The 20,512-nt window shown below is 37.4% G+C and overlaps 1 non-coding gene across 1 annotated transcript; it reads right to left on the minus strand.

The window, feature by feature from the left end:
* Positions 1 to 10,392: 10,392 nt before the first annotated feature.
* On the minus strand, positions 10,393 to 10,496 carry LOC124896415. Its single transcript, XR_007052778.1, has one exon. It is a non-coding gene; the product is annotated as a small nucleolar RNA R71 (small nucleolar RNA).
* Between the last annotated feature and the right edge of the window lie 10,016 nt (positions 10,497 to 20,512).

A 20,512-nucleotide genomic window follows, 5' to 3' on the forward strand; every position in this document is an offset into this window, starting at 1 on the left:
AGCTTGTAAGTTAGTATTGGAATCAACAAACGAAACTAAAGACACAATAAAATAAAACTAAGAGATCAATATTTGAGCTTAAAATATGTTGCATGAATAGTAAAAGTGATGACATGGAAACACATTATTGGTCACGGTTTTGGCGCCATTTTATTCACCAATTTAAAGTCTTGATCACTTTACAATTTGAAATTAGTGGGAATTGATTAAGGAGGGAAATATAAGTCTTGGAATCCCTTTTCAAATTTCAAAAAGAAAGACTTGACTTTCTTTGTACTTTTCCTTAAACAAGGGTCCTTAAATCATGGAAAAGTGGTTGAAAAGTTGTTGTCAAGTCACGAATGATGTGAACTAGACCTTTCACCAACAAATACTACAACTTGAATTTCATTTTTGGTTGATCTAAAGTTAACTTTTCTTGTTTTAACAAAAGATAAATGGGTGAACAATCAACAAGAACACAGCAACAATCTTCAAGAACACCAACAACACAACCAACATTCAACTCCAAATTCCACAACAACAAAGTTAACCATATAACAAAGCCTTCAATAATTTCAACAAAAATTTGGTCAAGGCTCAAGTTCACGTCAACAACACCAAAAAATATAAGATCAAATCAAGATCGACTCAAAGGTGTTAGTGAACAAGAACTAACACTAGAAACAACTAAACAAAAATAAAGGGACTCCTAGATCTAAGACTCAACATTTTCGACCAAGATGAACAACAACAAGAACAATAATAATAACAAGGAACTCTCAGCCAAGAACACAACAACAAGAACACTCTTCTCGGCCAAGATCCAAGCTCAAGAACACTTTTTTTTTTAATTTTCTAACAAGCCCAAAATTGATTTTGTTGGAACAAAATCAACCATAAGTTCTGATATCACATGATACAATAAACACTTGGTACGTATCAAAAACACTCTAAAAATAGTCCACAAAGAAGAGAAAAATTGAGAGCAACACAAACACAAATCTTGGGTCCAACAACAACAAAAAATAAGGTGTAACTGACACCAAAACACTAACAACAACAAGAGATAAACCATAATATGATAAGAAGAAAAAACAATAGGATAAAAAAAATCCAACGATTACAAAACTACAAGAATAAGAAGAACTAACGGTTTCCCTAGATAATACTAACTGAGACTTAAAATGTAGAGATAGATAGTGAGACATACACTACAATAAAACCCAAGAACCCAAAGATATATTAAATCTAAGGACCCCTAAGACTTATAATAGCAACATCACACTCTTACAAAGACACGAGAGGGATTCCATTGCTCAATCACCATTGTTTCTAAGCAATACATATTCACAAGTGAGTCCATACTTGATCATGTCCTAGTTTCGGACTAGGGAGGCTCTCTTTCAATAGAAATGTTCTTTCATCAATATTCAATAACTAATGAACTAAAACCCTCTCATGTTCTATTTATAGACTTATAACAATAAGAGGTAAAAAGGCAAATGAGCCCTTTAATGAAAAAGGGCACAAAATAGGCGCCCGTAGAGTATGTCTTGGGGCGGTCTTGTGCACACCAAGGCCCTTCTTCACACGTTAATTCACACACTCCCTCGGTTGCATTCAAAATACTCAAAAAATTCCATTATCATGATCGTGCCTATATCAAACATCGAATTAAAAATCTGATGTAATAGATTAACTTATGATGAAACAGATTAACCATCTAATACAACAAATTTACCATCGGATACAACAGAGGAACTATCCAATTAAAAATTTGATGCAATAGATCGTAATACCCCATATTTTTCTAGCTCAGTTTAACCCTCAGTACACGAGAATTCCTTTATATATTCTAAAAAATACTCAAAATTTTCTAGGTTAAGACCCATCATTGTGAAGGAAATTCAGTCAGCTTTATAATGATATAAATTTAGCACAAATTCGATATTCGGGTGAGAACTTATGACACTTTTAGTGAAACAGTATGTCAAATTAAGAAGCACCGCATCGCGGTGAGGGTGAAAATGACATTCGTCATTTTCCAGTGAGGCATTATAATTCCAGTGCATCATCATGAAATTCCAGTTCTCACTTGTCATTTTCCAGTAAGTCACTACAATAATGCCGCATCGTGCTATGGTTCTATTTTATAATTGTCAATTTCCAGAAGTCCGACGTGATTCCACCAAGTCGCACCAGATCCTATTTTTGAAATTGTCTATTTTTGAATGGTTTTAGTCAACTTGTAGTGGCTCACTGCGATGTTACCATATCACGGTGAAGGCCAAAAATAGAAATTTTATGATAGAAATTAGCTCTAATTCAGGGGCATTTGGGTGTTTTCCATAATCTAGATCAGTTCAAAACACATTAATTAACCCCTAATAACCTAATTAGATCATTATTTACTCAATTTTCCTCAAATTAAGATCATTCTCTCTTCTAATTAGCAAAATTAGAGCCTTCAAGAATCAAGAATAATCTCAAGAATTCCACCAAGAAACTTCAGGAACTCATCTTTACAAATATGTTAGGTGTTCATTCATGGGCCCTTACCACCCATGGAGTCCAAGAACCCTATTTAAAAATACATGTTTTCAAAATTTATGATTTTCATGCCTAAATTAGATTGTATTCATGATTATAATATTGTTTGGATTTCAATCCATGATTAATTACAAGTTTCATGAAATTAAGATGGCATGTGTGATGAATTATGTGATTCTCATGTTAAATACTTGAATTTACAAGTTAAATGTTGTAGCCATGATATTTATATATGTTTATTATGACGCGAAATAATCATGCTCCCCAAGTGTTTGTTAGAATGCCTATGTGAATTGAATAGTGCAATTGTGACATGTTAGCATGTGTTTCCATTCATGTACAAGTTCATGCCTTGCTAGTGTTTGACAAAATGTCTCAATGAAGGAATCATGACTAAGTGACTAGTTAGTATGCTTTCAAGATTGTACCATGTTTTACTATTGATGCTATCGAGTCTTGGAGGTATTCAATACCCAAAGAATCTAGCTATTTACCTAGATCACAGTAGCTGCCAAATAGTCTCAGTAATGTCACGAACAGTAGTACTCAGTTAGTTATAAAACTCAGTGAAACTCAGTCTAGTTCAGTTCAGTTTAATAATCAATGTCATTCAGTTTGGAGTAGGATTCAGCACCCATGATCTTGAAAGGAATCTTGAATTAGCAGCTGTTGTGTTTGTCTTAAAGATTTGGAGGAATTATTTGTATGGGTGCGTGTAGATGTGTTCATAGATCACAAAATCTTACAGTATGTATTCTCTTTGAAAGATTTGAATTTGCGTTAGAGAAGGTGGTTAAAGTTGTTGAAATATTATGATATGAGTGTTCTACATCATCCGAACAAGGCCAATATAGTGGTAGATACTCTCAGTAAGTTATCTATAGGTAGTGTTGCTCATGTTGAGAATGGTAAGAAAAGGTTAGTTCAGGAAGTTCATCAACTTACCCGACCAAGTGTCTACTTAGTCGATTCAACAGAGGGTAGTGTGTAGGTATAGAATAGTTCAGAACCATCTATGGTTTCTGAAGTGAAGGAAAAACAGGATAGATATCCCAGTCTAGTTAAGTTGAAAGAGTCAGTCAAAGATCAAAAAGTAGAGGTTTTCTCCCAAGGGAGAGATGGTGTATTACATTTCCAGGGTAGACTATGTGTGCCATGTGTTGATGATTTGAGGGCCAGTAAGATGTATCATAATTTACGGGAAATCTATTGGTAGAGTGGGATGAAGAGGGATATAATAGAGTTTGTAGCTAAGTTCTCCAATTTTCAGTAGGTTAAGATTGAACATCAGAAGCCAAGTGTGTCTATGCAGGAGTTCAGTATATCCACTTGGAAGTGGTAGGAAGTGAACATGGATTTTGTGATAGGTTTTCCTCGTATTCGTCATCAGCATGATTTGAATTAGGTTATCGTAGATAGAATGACCAAATTTGCTTTTTTTTTTACCAGTCCATACTTTCTATTTAGACGAGGACTATGCCAAACTCTATCTTAGAGAGTTGGTTTGGTTGCATGGTATTCTGTTATCTATCATCTCAGATAGAGGTACTCAGTTTACCTCTCATTTTTGAAAAGCTTTTCATAAGGGTCTTGGTACCCAAGTTCACCTCAGTACAACCTTCCACCCTCAGATAGATAGTCAAGAAGAAAGGACCATTCAGACTCTAGAAGATATGTTAAGGGAATCCATTGTTGATTTTAAAGGTCGTTGGGATAACCACTTGCCTTTGATCAAATTCGCATATAATAACAACTATCATTCTAGTATTCAGATGGCTCTGTTTGAGGCTCTTTATGGTAGGAGATGTAGATATCCAATTGGTTGGTTTGATATAGGTGAGGCCACAGTAGTAGGGCCTGATTTAGTATTTGATGCCTTAGAGAAGGTTCAGTTGATCAGAGAAAAGCTTAGGGCAACCCAAAGCCGGTAGAAATCATATACAGATGTGAAGAGAAAGGATCTCGAGGTTGATATTAGCAATTTTGTGTACTTGAAAATCTCTCCTATGAAGGGAGTAAAGAGGTTCGTCAAAAAAGGGAAGCTCAATCCCCGATATGTCGGTCCTTATAGAATTCTTAACTATTTTAGAAAGGTAGCTTATGGGCTAGAGTTTCCTTCAGACTTAGCTTTAGTGCACCCAGTATTCCACGTATCCTTGCTAAAGAAATACATTGGTGACCCAACAGTCGTAGTCCCCTTATAGGGTGTAGAAATTAATAATGATCTCTCTTTCGAAGAGGTTCTAGTCCAAATCCTTGATTGTCAGATTCGAAGACTAAGCAGATATGCGGACCAAGTATCCTCACCTCTTTTTTGAAAACTCAGACTTAGCTTGAGTTAATAGCCATCCTTAGATTTACATAGTTCCATGTTTAGTTATAGTTACAAACTTGGTTTCAGTTACCATTGTATATCATCTTCATGGCAGTCATACATTCATGAATCAGTTCAGCCATATAACCATGTTTTAGTATGAAAACTCATTTTATCAGTAGTTTTGGTCATGTAATCATGCTTCATTTGTTCACGTTTATTATGTAAATTAAGTCTATCAGTATTTCTCAGCTTAATCAATCTTATTCGAGGGAGAATGTTCCCAAGGGAGAGATATTATAATACCCCATAATTTCCTAGCTTAGTTTATCTGTCAATACACGATAATTCCTATATATATTCTCAAAAATACTCAGAATTTTATAGCTTAAGACCCATCATTGTGTAGAAAATTCAGTCATCTTTCCAACGATATAAATTTCGCCCAAATTCGATATCCGGGTGAGAAATTATGACACTTTTAGTGAAACAGTATGTCAAATTGAGAAGCACTGCATAGTAGTGAGGGTCAAAATGGCATTCTTCAGTTTCCAGTAAGGCACCACGATTCCATCACGTCACGGTGAAGTTTTAGTTCCCACTTGCCATTTCCAGTAAGGCACCTCGATAGTACTGTATCGCGCTATGGTGTTATTTCATAATTGTTAATTTCCAGTAGCCCGATATGATTCCACCGCGTCATGCCAAAGCCCATTTTTGCAATTTTCCATTTTTAAACAGTTTTAGTCAACTTCCAATGGCTCACCACAATGTCATCGTGTCATGGTAAAGGCCAAAAATAGAAATTTTGTGATGGAAATTTACTTTAATTTAGGGGCATTTAGGTCTTTTTCATAACCCAGATCAGTTCAAAATACGTAAATTAACCCCTAATGACCTAATTAGATCATCATTTACTCAACTTTCTTCAATCAAGATCATTCTCTCTTCTAATTAGCAAGACCCTAGCCTTCAAGAACCAAGAACAATCTCAAGAATTCCCCCAAGAAACTTCAAGAACTCATCTTTCTAGGTATGTTAGGTGTTCATTCATGGGCCCTTACCACCCATGGAGTCCAAGAACCCTATTTAAAAATACAAGTTTTCAAGATTTGTGATTTTCATGCCTAAATTAGATTGTATTCATGATTATGATGTTGTTTGGGTCTCAATCCATGATTAATTACAAGTTTCATAAAATTAAGATAGCATGTGTGGTGAATTATGTGATTCTCATGTTAAATCCTTGAATTTATAAGTTAAATGTTATAGCCATAATGTTTATATATGTTTATTATTATACAAAATAATCATGCTCCCCAAGTGTTTGTTAGAATGCCTATGTGAATTGAATAGTGCAGTCATGACATGTTAGCATATGTGGATTCATGTAAAAGTTCATGCCTTGCTAGTATTTGACAAAATGTCTCAATGAAGGAATCATGACTAAGTGACTAGTTAGTATGCTTTCAATATTGTGCCATGTTTTACTATTGATGCTATCGAGTTCTGGGGGTATTCAATACCCAAAAAATCTAGCTATTTACCCAGATCACAATAGCTACAGAATAGTCTCAGTAACATCACAAAAAGTAGTACTTATTAAGTTACAAAACTCAGTGAAACTCAGTCTAGTTCAATTTAGTTTAATAATCTATGTCATTTAGTTAGGAGTAGGATTCAACACCGTACGAACCCAAGGATGAGGGCTCACCTGCCAGTAGAGGGTGTGATTCTTAGTAGCAGTCCTTACATTCCAGAACTATGTAGCCAGCTTAGGTTGAGATATCAACCTTCCAGTTGAGGGTTGATAAGGTGTTTACCTGCCAGTTGAGGGTAATATTGTTCTCATTAGGGAACCTACCAGTATAGCGTGACTCTTAGTCCTTTGGGATGATATTTTAGTGGATCTACATAGCCAGTGTCTATACTTGCGGTACAGTACAACACCTTTCCAACTAGGGTACAAGTTGGACCCCAATCAGTTCAGAGAGGGGCATGTCGGTTAAATGATTACCTACCACAGTTTCAGTTTCAGTCTTAGCATAGAACTCTGTTAAGTTCTACAGAGTCAAGACTGTCAGAAATAGTCACCCAGTTATCAGTAAATTAGTTACCATAATCTCAAATATCAATTACTCGGTACTCAGTTTTAGTATAAATCTCAGACACAGTACATATGTTTATGCACAGTATTGCTTAATCAATGTTTATAGTAGCTTTAGTTATCCATGTACTCTCATTCAGTTATATTCATATCACTCAGTCAGTTATTGTTCATTTATATGAACCAATGAATTTCAGCCTTACCTCATCTAGCATACCAGTACATTCTACGTACTTATTGCTTACTCTTTTCTTGGGCTATGATGTCTCATATCATAGGTTTATACACTTAGGTTCTCAATCGTGCTTAGCCAGATTCAGATAGCAGCAATAAATTCAATAGTGAGTTCTCATCTATCGAGGATATTCTTTTATTTTAGTATCACAGTAGATTCAGTATTTTATTAGTTGGAGTTAGTTGGGGTCTTGTCCCATCAACTCCACTCCCTTCTTGGTAGACATCTTTAGGAATACCCTATACCTAACCTTAAAATCCAAATTCCTTCCCCTCAAGTCCTGTAGGACTGTTGGCGACTTTGGGAAGCCTTAAGCCTATCCCGAATCACCTCTACCTTCTCCATAGCTTGGTGAACCAAATTTGGGTTAAACATATCCACCTAGATAAGCTTGAACCACCCAATAGGAAACATATATATCCTACCATACAAGGCCTCAAATGGGGCTATCCCAATGCTAGAGTGATAGCTATTATTGTAAGAAAACTTCATAAGAAACAAGTTCTCAATCCAACTACAACCATATTTAATCACGCAAGCCTGAAGTATGTCCTCTAATTTCTGAATAGTCCTTTCTACTTTCCCATTCGACTACGGGTTAGAAGTAACACTCAAACTCTCCTTAGTCCCTAACCCCTTCTAAAACGAATGCCAAAAGTAAGATGAAAATTGCATACCACGGTCAGAGATAATAGAAACAGGTACCCCATGAAACTATACAATCTCTTAGATGTACAATCTTGCATAATCCTCAATCGAGAAGTTATCCCTTACCGCAAAAGGTGAGCCAACTTTGTTATCCTATCCATGATGATCCAAACCAAATAAAATCAATTCTAGGAACGAGGAATACTAGTAATGAAATCCATGTTTATCAGTTCCTACTTCTATTCAGGAAGTTCAATTACTTGATATAATCCTCCGATCCTCATGTGCTCAACTTTCACTTGTTGACACACCATATACTTGGCTATAAAGTTAGCTACATCCCTCTTCATATTGTTCCACTAATACATCTCCTTGAGTTTATGATATATTTCTGTCGAACCAGGATGAACAACATAGTGTGACTCGTGTGCCTTAGCTAAGATCCTCCCTCGCAATATATCTACACCAGGGCACATATCTCCCTTGGTACCATAAGGTATTATTACCATTAACTTTGAAAGCCATTACCTTCTACCGAACTACATCATCCTTGATCCTCATTAAGATTGGATCTAATATTTGCTTCTCCTTGATCTCTTATGAGTGGTAATTCTACCACACATTCATGCTAATTCTACACAAACTACCATATTTTTTATCAGAAAATAAGGCATTATCCAAATTTAAGTGCACTAAGACCCATATTTTGCAGGTATGAAGTGAAGAAGGTGAGCATATGTGGAATGGGCTAAAAAGTGAGCAAATGAAAGAAAAAGAAATGTAGCTAAAAACCTGAACCTGTCAGCCTCGGTTAACATGACCGTTGTTTGAGGACCACGGTCACCACCAGCCCAGGTGGTTAGCAAATCGTGATCGTAGAACCTAATCACGGTTGTGTAGCCACTATAGTGGTCAAATATATGCAATCGTGGATCAGCGGGAACTAGCCCAAGAGCAAAATTATAAAATGTTATGGACGATTCCAAATCTTATATAAGGAAAAAAACCTTCTTCTTTGGGTATTGCTTGTCTTATAATATATTTTTAAATTCTAAGCTTGAAACCCTAATTGGGTAAGTGTGTAATCAACTTTGGAGACTCAAATTTCTTAGTTTCTTATTAAAGAATGAATGCTTTGGTTGACCCACATGGTATTTCTCTCTTTACTTTCTTCATGAGTATCTAAGTAATTTAGTTTTGGGATTATGTTGAATTAGTGTGTAATTGTGTGTGGTTATTGTTGGGTCTATATGGATTTTAGTTGTTGAGTATGGATTTCACTATTTTTTGAGCTTATTTATTGGGATTTGATGGGTGAAAACTCCAAATTCCCAAATAGGTTTGATAGGTGAAAGATCTAAGCTCTAGAAACACTTTGTCATCCTGGAAAGAGGGACTTAGGAGAATATTAGGTAACTCATAACATCCTCGAAAGAGGGTTATCAGGGGACAAGGCAAAGGTTAACAACTAAGTCTATGGTTTACTACCCTTTTCAATCTTAGGAATAAGTGTTTAGGAAGTGTAAATCATATCAAGAGCATCATCCTAGAAATAAGGATGCTTGGTTGAAGTTTTGGGTGGTTACATAAACTCCACACTTGTTAGGTTCTCGAAAGATCCAATGGGTGAAATCATTGTGGTTTTATCAAAAGATTGACCTCAATGATATTCAACCTAGCCTTTCCATTAATTAACAACTAAATCCCTTGATAAACTACCATTATCCAACATACTTTACCTCTAAGGAGACATGATCCCAAGATTCCTCCAAACCTTGACTTCAAACCAAAGATAGCATTCACCACGTATTAGTCATAAGTTATTGAAGAATTTTAAGAAAATCCCCTTATTTACTAATACATGTTGTTTCCATTAGCATTTCGGGTAATCTTATAGTAACTTGAGTACCTATAGGTTTGAAGTCTATAACATTCACTCTTTGATATTCGAACCCAATTTACATTGCATTACTTGACAATGACCGCCTTACCCCTCAATTATGGGAGTGAGTTGAGCATTATCAAAATGGTGCCATTGCTAGGGAGTGAAATATAGATTTCACTTGTGTGGTGCTATTCTTACTTGGGACTACCCGAGTGGTGTAATTTACTTTGTTTGTTGTTTTTGACTAATTTGTAGGTGATCAAAGTGTGAATAGGGAAATGAGCAATAATGCAAGTAATTTTGGCCCCTTTGATGCCCTACTAGACGATGAAGTCCAATTAAATAAGGTGGGGCAAACAAGTGCTATCCGTATACCGCCAACCAATGGGAATGGTGTGTTTTATGTAACTGCGTGATGCTTCACATATTGCAAATGAAAGGATTATATGGGGGTAAAGCATATGAAGACCCAAATGTTCATTTAAAAAACTTTGTGAAAGTTTGTGCGCCATTTAACATAACGCATATTACTCAAGAGTCCATCTAGCTTCGAATCTTCCCATTTTCACTAATAGGCGATGCGGTTTTATAGATCCACTCACGTCCACCTGGCTCAATCACCTCTTGGGAGGAACTCACCACGGTGTTCCTTGATAGATATTTCCCACTTTAAGTGGGATGAGATTGTAAACTTCTAGAAATTAAATGGAGAACCATTGTTTGAAGCATGGGAGAGGTTTAATGGAAAGATATACCAATTCCCAAATTATGACGTCCCGAATAAGATGCTCCTTGAGATTTTATATAGAGATCTTGACCCATTGAACAAAATGGTTGAGGATAACGCGATGGGTAGCTCTATTATAAAATTGTATCATTTTGCGGCTTTCCGATTGATAGGTGAAGTATCCAAACAAAACTGGGTGTGGCACACTAGTGATACTGACGTTCCTAAGACACCTTCTACTCCCTCCGTGGTGACCAATGATCAAAGAAAATGAGAAGAGAAGAAGGAAGAAAACACAGGCAAGATGATTACCCAGCTTGAACTTCTAACGAAATATGTTATGGGAGTACCCACGAAAGCGATAAATGTTGTAAAATCAAAGCCTTATGAAGATGATGATGAGGCAAAGAAGTTGGATGAAGAAATTTGGTACTTGGCAAACTACTCAGGGGTTTCCCGCCTCTCCTATCAAAGGCAAGGCGGGAATCAAGGTTGGATGGATTGAGACTAAAATAGAGATTAGAGAGATAGAAAATATGACTATGACCTCTACGTTCCTCCTCATGATAGGTATAAGGACAAGGAGTCAAATGTCATTTACCCGATGTTTCAGCACAAATCTTGAGTAAAGTTGAAGATAGAGACAAAATGGTCTGTGAGTTGAAGGGTGACGTATCCATTCTCTCCCAAATAGTGGTGTCTCACTCCACCTTTATCAAACAATTGGAAATCCACTTTAGGCAAATCTACATGCAACTAAATGTAAGGGCTAGAGGTGGACTTCCAAGTGACATAATTGCTAACCTAAAGAATGAAGCATAAGTCCTACCAATTATCACTAGAAGTGGAAAAACACTTGAAGATCCCCTTAGAGGAGATGTGACTGAAAATATACCTATGGCCAAGACAAAGAATGTGATAGCTCAAAGAAGAAAAGCAAATGATAAGAAAGAGATAGATGAAAGCAATGAGGAAATGGTCAGAGTTGAAAAACCTTAAGGAGAAGCAAAGCCAACCATCTATGTTCCTCCTCCATTCCCTCAACAGTTGCATAAAAAGGAAGAGAGTGACAAATTGAGAAAATTTATGACAAAACTTAGCAATCTTTCAATAAATATCCCACTACTTGAGGCGATTCAATAGATTTCATGATACGCTAAGTTAATGAAGAAGTTAATGTCCAAGAAAAAGCTCGTTGAGGGTGATACCATCAAAGTTACTCATGGTTGTAGTTCTATTATGGATAGAAAAGTTTTGAAAAGGAAGAACGATCCCGGATACTTCACCATCCCTTGCACCGTTGGGACTCATGAGTTTGCAAAAGCTCTTTATGACCTTGGTGCAAGCATCAACTAATGCCACATGTCATCTATAAAAAAATTGGCTTGGAAACTCCTACACCAACCACGATGTGAATTTTGATAGCAGACCGGTCCATAAAATGGCCGATGGGTATATTGTTTGATGTCCTCGTAAAGTTGGATAAATTTATTCTCCTAGCGAATTTCATTGTATTGGATTGTGAGATAGACCAAGAGGTGCCTATCATTCTTGATCGTCCCTTTTTGGCCACTGGAAGGGCGATTGTTGATCTAGAGTTGGGGGAAATGAAATTTTAGATGCAAGAAGATGAGGTATCATTAAAAATTTGCAAGTCAAAGAAGCAAACCGCGAAACTCCAAGTAGTATTCATGGTGGATGTTGAAAATGAGACATGAAAGATGAGGGTTTGAGGACCCACCGTGAGATTGAAATATGAAAGACATTGTGCCACGACGATAACTAAGGCGCTAGGTGAGAGGTAACCCACAAATTCCAGGAGAGTGGCTCATATCCTTTTTTTTATGTTCTCGTAGTGTAGATATTGTCTCTTGCATTTGAATAACCCATGCATTTATGGCACTTTGGATTGCATTGAATAAGCTTTGAAAAGGGTCAAGTGTGAAAGTTTACTTTGAAAATCTAAGTAAGAAAATTCTGTGAAAATTGAGTTAAATGTTGAACAGGGGAAGAAAGGGGAGCAAAAACTTCTCCCAGTTACCGCAATTGCAGCCACCGTGCATGATCACGGATACACGAATGTCTACGGTCGCGGCCCCTAACCGCGTTTGCAGTCATTTTAGCCATTTAACCCCTAGTCTTCTTCATTTCCCTCACACTCCTTTTTTAAGATTATACTCTCAAATCTAAGATACCTTGTTGGCCAAGTTGTAAGCTCTCAAACAGCCTCCGTACATATCCCTCTTGCATCACAACTCCGGTAGGTGACATGAACCCTTGCTTTTATTTTTGAAATTAGGCCATTGAGTGCATGGTTAATAAATAGCCTAAAATTTGTCAGTTTTATGCTTTACATGTGCTCATAATTATTATGGTTGTAGTGTTGGCTGCTTAATTGAGGTGTGCACACGAGAGGGGAAATCTTGAGTACCCAATAGTGTGTGAAAAAAAAGTAGACAAATAAGATATGCATACCTAGTATTTGATAAATTACTCAAATGAACTTTCAATAGTAGTGTTTGTTCGTTGAAAGGCGCATTTACTTACCTATAGTATTGTTCACCTGACCTTCATTTGTACCCACATTATAGAACATGCTAGTAGTCTGAAATTGGGAGGAGGTCAAACGTGCATAGTTGGAACAGAACCAGCCTCAGGTGTCACAATCGTGGACAAAGACCATGACCGCAGTAATGTGAATGCAATCCTGATTCGCAGTCGTGGTAACTAAGGATAGGTTCTTGCCATGGAAAAAATCCCATGCTTCCAAATTTTGGCCTATGAAAGCCCAAGCACCGAATCTGCTAAAACTTAATGATAAATATAGCACATTTTTCATGATTAAAATGTCATTGAATGATATAATGTGTGCTTAGTACTTCAGGACAACTTCATGGATAAGTATGATCACATTCGATTTATGGCACCTGAGTGCCACACTCACTACTATCATGACCTCCCAAAGACAAAGCTGCTTCAGTAAAGAGGGATTTTATTTGAGAATGTTCCAAAGAAACTACCGGCCTTTCATGAAAAACTTAAAGCCACCAGATAGAGGTGATTTGCCCCAGTTTTATGCCTTACAAATAAACAATGGATATGGGAATTTTACTCCAATATTAGTGAGGTATCTTTCTCAGACCCACTCAATGTGACTGTAAAGATTCGGGAAAAGTCGGTGAAAGTTAGGTCCAAGCAAATAAATGATGTTTATGGGATCAAGCAGGCAGACATGGGGGAAATTAAAGAAAAGAGGTGTAAATTGGAGAATTGGTTGGTACAACGGCTATATACCGGAAAGGAGGTTTTATGGACCGAAACTAAAAGCAATATTTCCATAAATGGCTTTACTTTCGAGGCTCGAATATGGTTACACATCATTTGTAGCTGAGTGTCTCCTTGTACTCACATGATAGCAATCCCTGAATTACATGCTCATGTGGTTTCTTGTATTTTAGATAATATTTCATTTGATATTGGTCACCTTGTAGTCAATGAAATAGATTATTTCAAAAACCAAGGTGGTACAAATTTTTTACCCCTCCTAGATTACTGAGTTTTACAAGAGAGCAGGGGTGGAGGTGTATGCTAGTGATATATGGGTGCGTCCTAGTTCCCCATCTACCCATTGAGGATTCGAGGGGAGGGCGCACCGGGCAAAAGCAAGAAAATAAAGACCAACTTGGAGGAGCCAACATGTAGTGAACCCGAGCCTCATAGGACAACCACTTTGGGACCTTTTGAAGAGATTAGAGTTAATATTACAACCATTAAAGAGCTTGTGGCTAGCTTACCTCAAGGGAAGGGAGAGCCCTCCACCACCCATCACTTATATGTGTCACATGCCAATTATGATGAGTATAATAAAAACCAAAGAAGCAAAAAACTACTATTGATCATCTTGAGGAAGCCTACTCCTCTTTGGTGATATTACATGTAGACCTCAGGAGTGCACATAAAAAGATAATCACTAGGGAGAAAAAGAGGGATAAATTCTTTACCAAGATATGGAAAGGGGTGAAGGGTCTATGGAAGGTCTTGAAACCTCGAAGTAAGCTTCCTGCTTCTTGGGTAGACAATGATAAAGAAGCCCCAGCTGAGTGATCATATCTTAAGGAGGATAGTGATGATGCAGGGTTCGAGAGTGATAACATCCCTTGATGTGGATTTAGAGAGCACCCTTATCTCTTTTATCCTTAATTATTTCTACAACGAGGACACTTCTACCTTTTCAGTTAAGGGTGTTTCCTTATTTATTTGATTTGGGCATGTATTACTGATATTCTACATACTTTTATGCTCTTTTGGATAATTCTTATTTTTTTTCTTTTATTGATTGTAATATTCGGGCACTGCGATGGTGCCCACACCTGTATGGAGTAGTTATTTAGTTCTTGTTTTGTTAGTTTGTGGTTTTATTTTCTAACCATATATGTAAGGGAATACTGAGTACTTGTGGCATAAATGATTGGGATTCGCATTCAAACCTATTGGTGAAATCTTAGTAACTATATGGAATTTTGCCCATACTATAGTTTGCAATGGAAAACGATAGCTTAGGTTATTGCCATGACTAGCTAATTATGCATGGTTCGGGTACAAAATAAAACACCCCACCATTCATAATAAAAATTACAAAAAGTCGAAGGCATGGACGTGAAAAACTTTGTGACAAAATTCTCTCTTTTTGACTTCGAAAGTTGACTGCGAAAAAATAGGGGATACTCCACCCTTGTCTCGAGCGAGAAGAAAAATTCACTCCCTCTTGACAACATTCACATGCCGTTGTGTGAGCTTAATTGTCTACATCTGATATGTACTTGTACCATCTAGAACTTGCCACATTAGTCTTTCAAAACTAAATTTTGATTGTGCTTGGTTGGCAAAATGATAATAGGCCCTCTTGTAATTTTGGAAGTCCACTTTAGCCTAAATAGCCTACCAATACATAAGAGTTATCCTTAGTTACCCTCTTCATCCTTAGTTACCCTCTTCGAGCCTTTGGACCTTTCTTTGGAAAACGTATTACAAGCCGTGACCCATCTATTCATCCTCTCTTAAACCCTATCCTCCTTGAACCTGAGAATACAAATTGAGGCTAAAAGCTTAAGTTGAGGGTGGTGGAAAGAGAAAGAGGTATAGTTAGGTCACAAAGTCTTAAGAAGGTCTCTACAATCATGAGAAGGTGAAGCTTTTTGGATTTGAATAAAGTACTAATCCCGTGAAGGAAAGGAAGGCTTTATCAATGTACATATAAAAATGGGTGGGTTGTAGAAGATGAAAAAAAATAAGGAAAGTGGGAAATCCAAGAAAAAGCAAAGGTAGGCAAAGTAGTAAAGTGAAAAAGAAGTGGCCAAATAAGAAAAAAGTTATTAGAATTTGATGTAGAAGTTCAAGGAGGGTATAGCCTTATTGTCCGAAGTTGTTATCCTACCCAACCCTAAACCTACATTACAAGCTCAAAAAGCCCTTTGTGATTTCCAACCAAGTATGGCTATTGTAGTGACGATTGAAAATAGGGGCAATCCTATGGCATGATACTTGTAAAGTGGAGAGTTTCTTGAGAGAGTGAGTGATTGCACTTAATTTCCCTTATTGCATAAGTGTTAACTAGGTGTGCGAACCTTCTTTTCTTATGAGGGGGCATGTGAGTTAGTTAAGGTGGGTGATTTTGTCATCTTCTGCATAATGAGATGAGTGGATGTATAATATAATTGAAGTCGACTTGTGAGTCACTTCTATAGTGTTAGTAATTTTCATATAGTCACTACCCAAGATCCATTTCATTATTCATCACTCCATTTTATGATGAGAGGCACTGTTAATACTTTTCTATCCATGTGTGAAAAACTTCTTGAGGTAGCAACCAAGTTGGAGTCTTAGTGGTTATTAGGAACATAAATAAGGGGACACATAAAAATGGTCTTGTGGTAAGAGGTAGTGTTGCTTGAGGGCAAGCAAATTTCTAAGTTGGGGGTGTTGATGAGTCGTAATTCTACCACTCATTCATACTAATATTTGTATTGGAAAATAAGGCATTATCCGAATTTAAGTGCACTAACACCCATATTTTTGCAGGTATGAAGCGAAGAAAGTGAGCATATGTGGAATAGAGCTAAAAGGAGAGCAAATGGAAGAAAAAAGAGTGCAGCTTGAAACCTACAGCAGTCAGCCTCGATTATCGCAACCACTGTCTGAGGACCACAGTCGCCGCCAATCCAGGTGGTCAGCTAATTATGGTCGCAGAACCTAATCGCAGTCACATAACTGTGGTAGCTGTCAACACACGCAATCAAGGATCAGTGAGAACTGGCCTAAGGGTAAAATTATAAAATATTGTGGATGAATCCCAAATCATATATAAGAAAAAACCCTTTCTTATTTGGGTATTGCCTGTCTCATAATATAGTTTTAAATTCTAAGCTTGAAACCCTAATTGGGTAAGTGTGTAATCAACTTTGGAGACTCAAATTACTTAGTTTCTTGTTGAAGAATGAATGCTTTGGTTGACCCATATAGTATATCTCTCTTTACTTTATTCATTAGTAGCTAAGTAATTTAGTCTTAGGATTATGTTGAATTAGTGTGTAATTATATGTGGGTATTGTTGGGTTTGTATGGATTTCACCATTGCTTGAGCTTATTTGTTGGGATTTGATGGGTGAAAACTCCAAATTCCCAAATGGGTTTGATGGGTGAAAGACCCAAGCTCTAGAAACCCTTTGTCATCCTCGAAAGAGGGACTTAGGAGAATATTAAGTAACCCATAATATCCTCGAAAGAGGATTATCAGGGGACAAGGCAAAGGTGAACAACTAAGTCTATGGTTTACTACCCTCTGCAATCATAGAAACGAGTGTTTAGGAAGTGTAAATCATGTTAAGATCATCATCCTAGAAATAGGGATGCTTGGTTTAGGTTTTGGGTGGTTACATAATCTCCACACTTGTTAGGTTCTCAAAAGATCCAACGGGTGAAATCGTTGTGGTTTTATTGAAAGATTGACCTCAATGATATTCTACCTAGCGTATCCGTTAATTAACAACTAAATCCCTTGATAAACCAAAATTATCCAACACACTTTACCTCGAAGGAGACATAATCACAAGATTCCTCCAAATCTTGAATTCAAATAGAAGATAGCATTCACCACGTACTAGTCAGAAGTTGTTGAAGAATTTTTAAACAAATACCCCCATTTACTTATGCATGTTGTTTCCATTAGTATTCCGGGTAATATTATAGTAACTTGAGTATCCATAGGTTGTAAGTCTATAGAATTCATTCCTTGAGATTCGACCCTAATTTATATTGGGTTACTTGACAATGATCGCCTCACTTCTCAATTATGGGAGTGAGTTGAGCGTTATCAATCTCAGCACCAAGAGATGACCGCGCCACTTCCTGTACCAACACACCACCATTCTTGGAGTCCGAAAGATGAACTCCGAGGTTAGCCAAATGGTGAATGTCCTCCATCAGCTCCCACTTCTCTTTTTCCACATGAGCTACACTCCTCATGGATAACCTGCTAAGAGCATCAGCAACCATGTTAGATTTACCTGGGTGGTAGTGAAGACTCATATAGTAATCCTTGAGAAGATTAATCCATATCATTTGCCTAAGGTTAAGCTCCTTTCGAGTAAACACATACTACAGACTCTTATGACCAAATAATATGTCCACATTCATCCCACACAAATAGTGACGCAAGATTTTCAACGCAAACACCCCAATTAGAATACTTGGAGAGAATACTTGTTCTTAACTGTCTCCTTATTCAACTGTCGGTAAGCAATGCATATCTAAAGGGAACCATTCTTCTTATGCATAAATAACATCAGTGCACCCAATGGGACACACTATGTAGGATAAAACCCTTATCTAAGAGATCCTTGAGTTTCTCCTTAAGCTCCTTCAACTCAATTGGAGCCTTTCTGTATAGGGGAAAAGAAATTATAGGAGTTTCTGGAATAAGATCAATCCCAAAATCACTCTCATTATAGGAGGAACATCAAGAAGGTCATTAGGGAAGACCTCAGGAAATTCATTCTCCACCGAAATAGAATGCAAATAAAGACCCTCTGAGTTAGAATCAACAACCTTGACTAGATAGTAGAGACACCCATTGGAGATTAACCTCCGAGCTCTAATATAAGATATAAACTTCCCCTTAGGAGTTGGGGAACCACCCTCTCACTCAAAAACTGCCTCATTAGGAAATTTAAAGATGACCTTACTGGTCCAACAGTCTAGAGATGCATAGCATGAATGCAACCAATCCATCCCCAGCATAACAACGAAATCCACCATGTTTATTTCAAGCTGAACCACCATAGTGTCTTTACAGCCAACAGATACCATACACACCCTATAGACTCTTCTATCAATCATACAGTCACCTATCAAGGTAGAAATAGAAAAAGGGTCCAAAATAACCCCAGGACCAAAACCAAAATGCACATCCATAAATGGGTTCACATGAAAAAGAGTGGAACCCGAATTATGTAAAAATCACACATCATGAGAAAAAAGTTTCAACGTACCAGTCACTACATCAGGCGATGCCTCAGAATCCTATCTGGTGGTGAGAGCATATAAATGATTCTGACCAGTACTATAACTAGATGGTCCACCCTTTGGTGTCAGAGTTGATGATGAAGCAACTGTAATATTGTTAACCCCCAAAGAAACCTTGGCCACCGGGAATTTCTTAATCATGTGCCCTAGCTAGCCACAACTGAAGCACTTATCCCTTTTTTCTTTAGAAAAACCCCGATGCAGTCTATTGCAGAACATATAAAGAGGTTATAATAGAGCTGATTGAGCCCCACTAGCCAGTGATTGGGCACCCTGTGCCCTAAAGTTATCGCCACCTTAAAAACGCTTGTCACCCGACAACTTTGAAAATAGAGCATTAGCGGTCGAGTAATACCCAGAGTTGCCCCACTTCTTTTTGGTCCACTTTCCCCCATCCCATCCATTCTGTTGTTGGCCACCAACCTTCTCAGAGAACCTAAACTTTTTGCCCTGCCTCTCCCCTATCTCAACCTATTTTTTCTTGTCTTCTTCCACCTATTGCATGTACATGACCAACCTAGAGATATCGATATGCTTGATCAACAAGGTAGCCTTACTCTCCAATATCAAATCTCTAGATAACCCAGAAGTGAACTTCATCATTCTATCCTGTATATTAGAAACAGTCTCTGGAGCATATCAAGATAACTGGTGAAACTTCAAGGCATATACAAACTCTTCTGCTTTTACTTCCCTCAACTCTTGAGGAGAGAAGTGGTCTAGTATAGTATTAGAGAAATATTCCCGTAGAGATGACTCATCATCGTCACCCCTTGGCTGATCCCATTCTTCATTCCATTGGTATGCCACATCTTTCAGTTGGTAGGCATCAAACTCTACGCCCTCCACATTAGTGGCATGTATAATATAGAATATCTTTTCTATCTCATCCAGGAAACCTTGAGGATCCTCCTTTACCTTAACACCATTAAAGGTCGAAGAAGTTAACCTCATGAATTGTCCAACCCTTGTGGCCTCAAAAAAAGAGTAACAGGAACACCACACTCAGTTTAGGTAGCTACCAACTGTGCCAACATGTGAAGAGACTGATGAAACTCAACGTTTTTTACTTTTACCTGAGGAGTTTGAGAAGGACTAAAGGGAGATGGTAGAACTCCAAGACAATCCAAAATCAAACCCCTAGACCGGGTATAGATTTAATGAGTAGAGCATTTCCCATTAACCTTGTCCCTAGTTGGGATAGAGGAGTTTTTGTAAGCTTCAGATCATCGAAAAGGCGTGATCTGATAAATGAACGAATAGAAATGAGTGGAGAATTCTGAACCTTAAACTCTATGGCTTGAAAATAGAACACGAGAAAGAGAAACATTCCTAAATGCTTGATAGTCTTTCCCTTATGAATGTGGTGCTCTATAAACCCTTAAAAGAGACTATACTCAACACAACTTTTTGGACTCCCAATTGACCATGTACCTAGGGCTCTGACACCAATCTAACAAGACCCAAACCAGGGCCTAGTCATG

Source organism: Capsicum annuum, chromosome 2 (assembly GCF_002878395.1).
Source record: "Capsicum annuum cultivar UCD-10X-F1 chromosome 2, UCD10Xv1.1, whole genome shotgun sequence".
Lineage (NCBI taxonomy): Eukaryota > Viridiplantae > Streptophyta > Magnoliopsida > Solanales > Solanaceae > Capsicum > Capsicum annuum.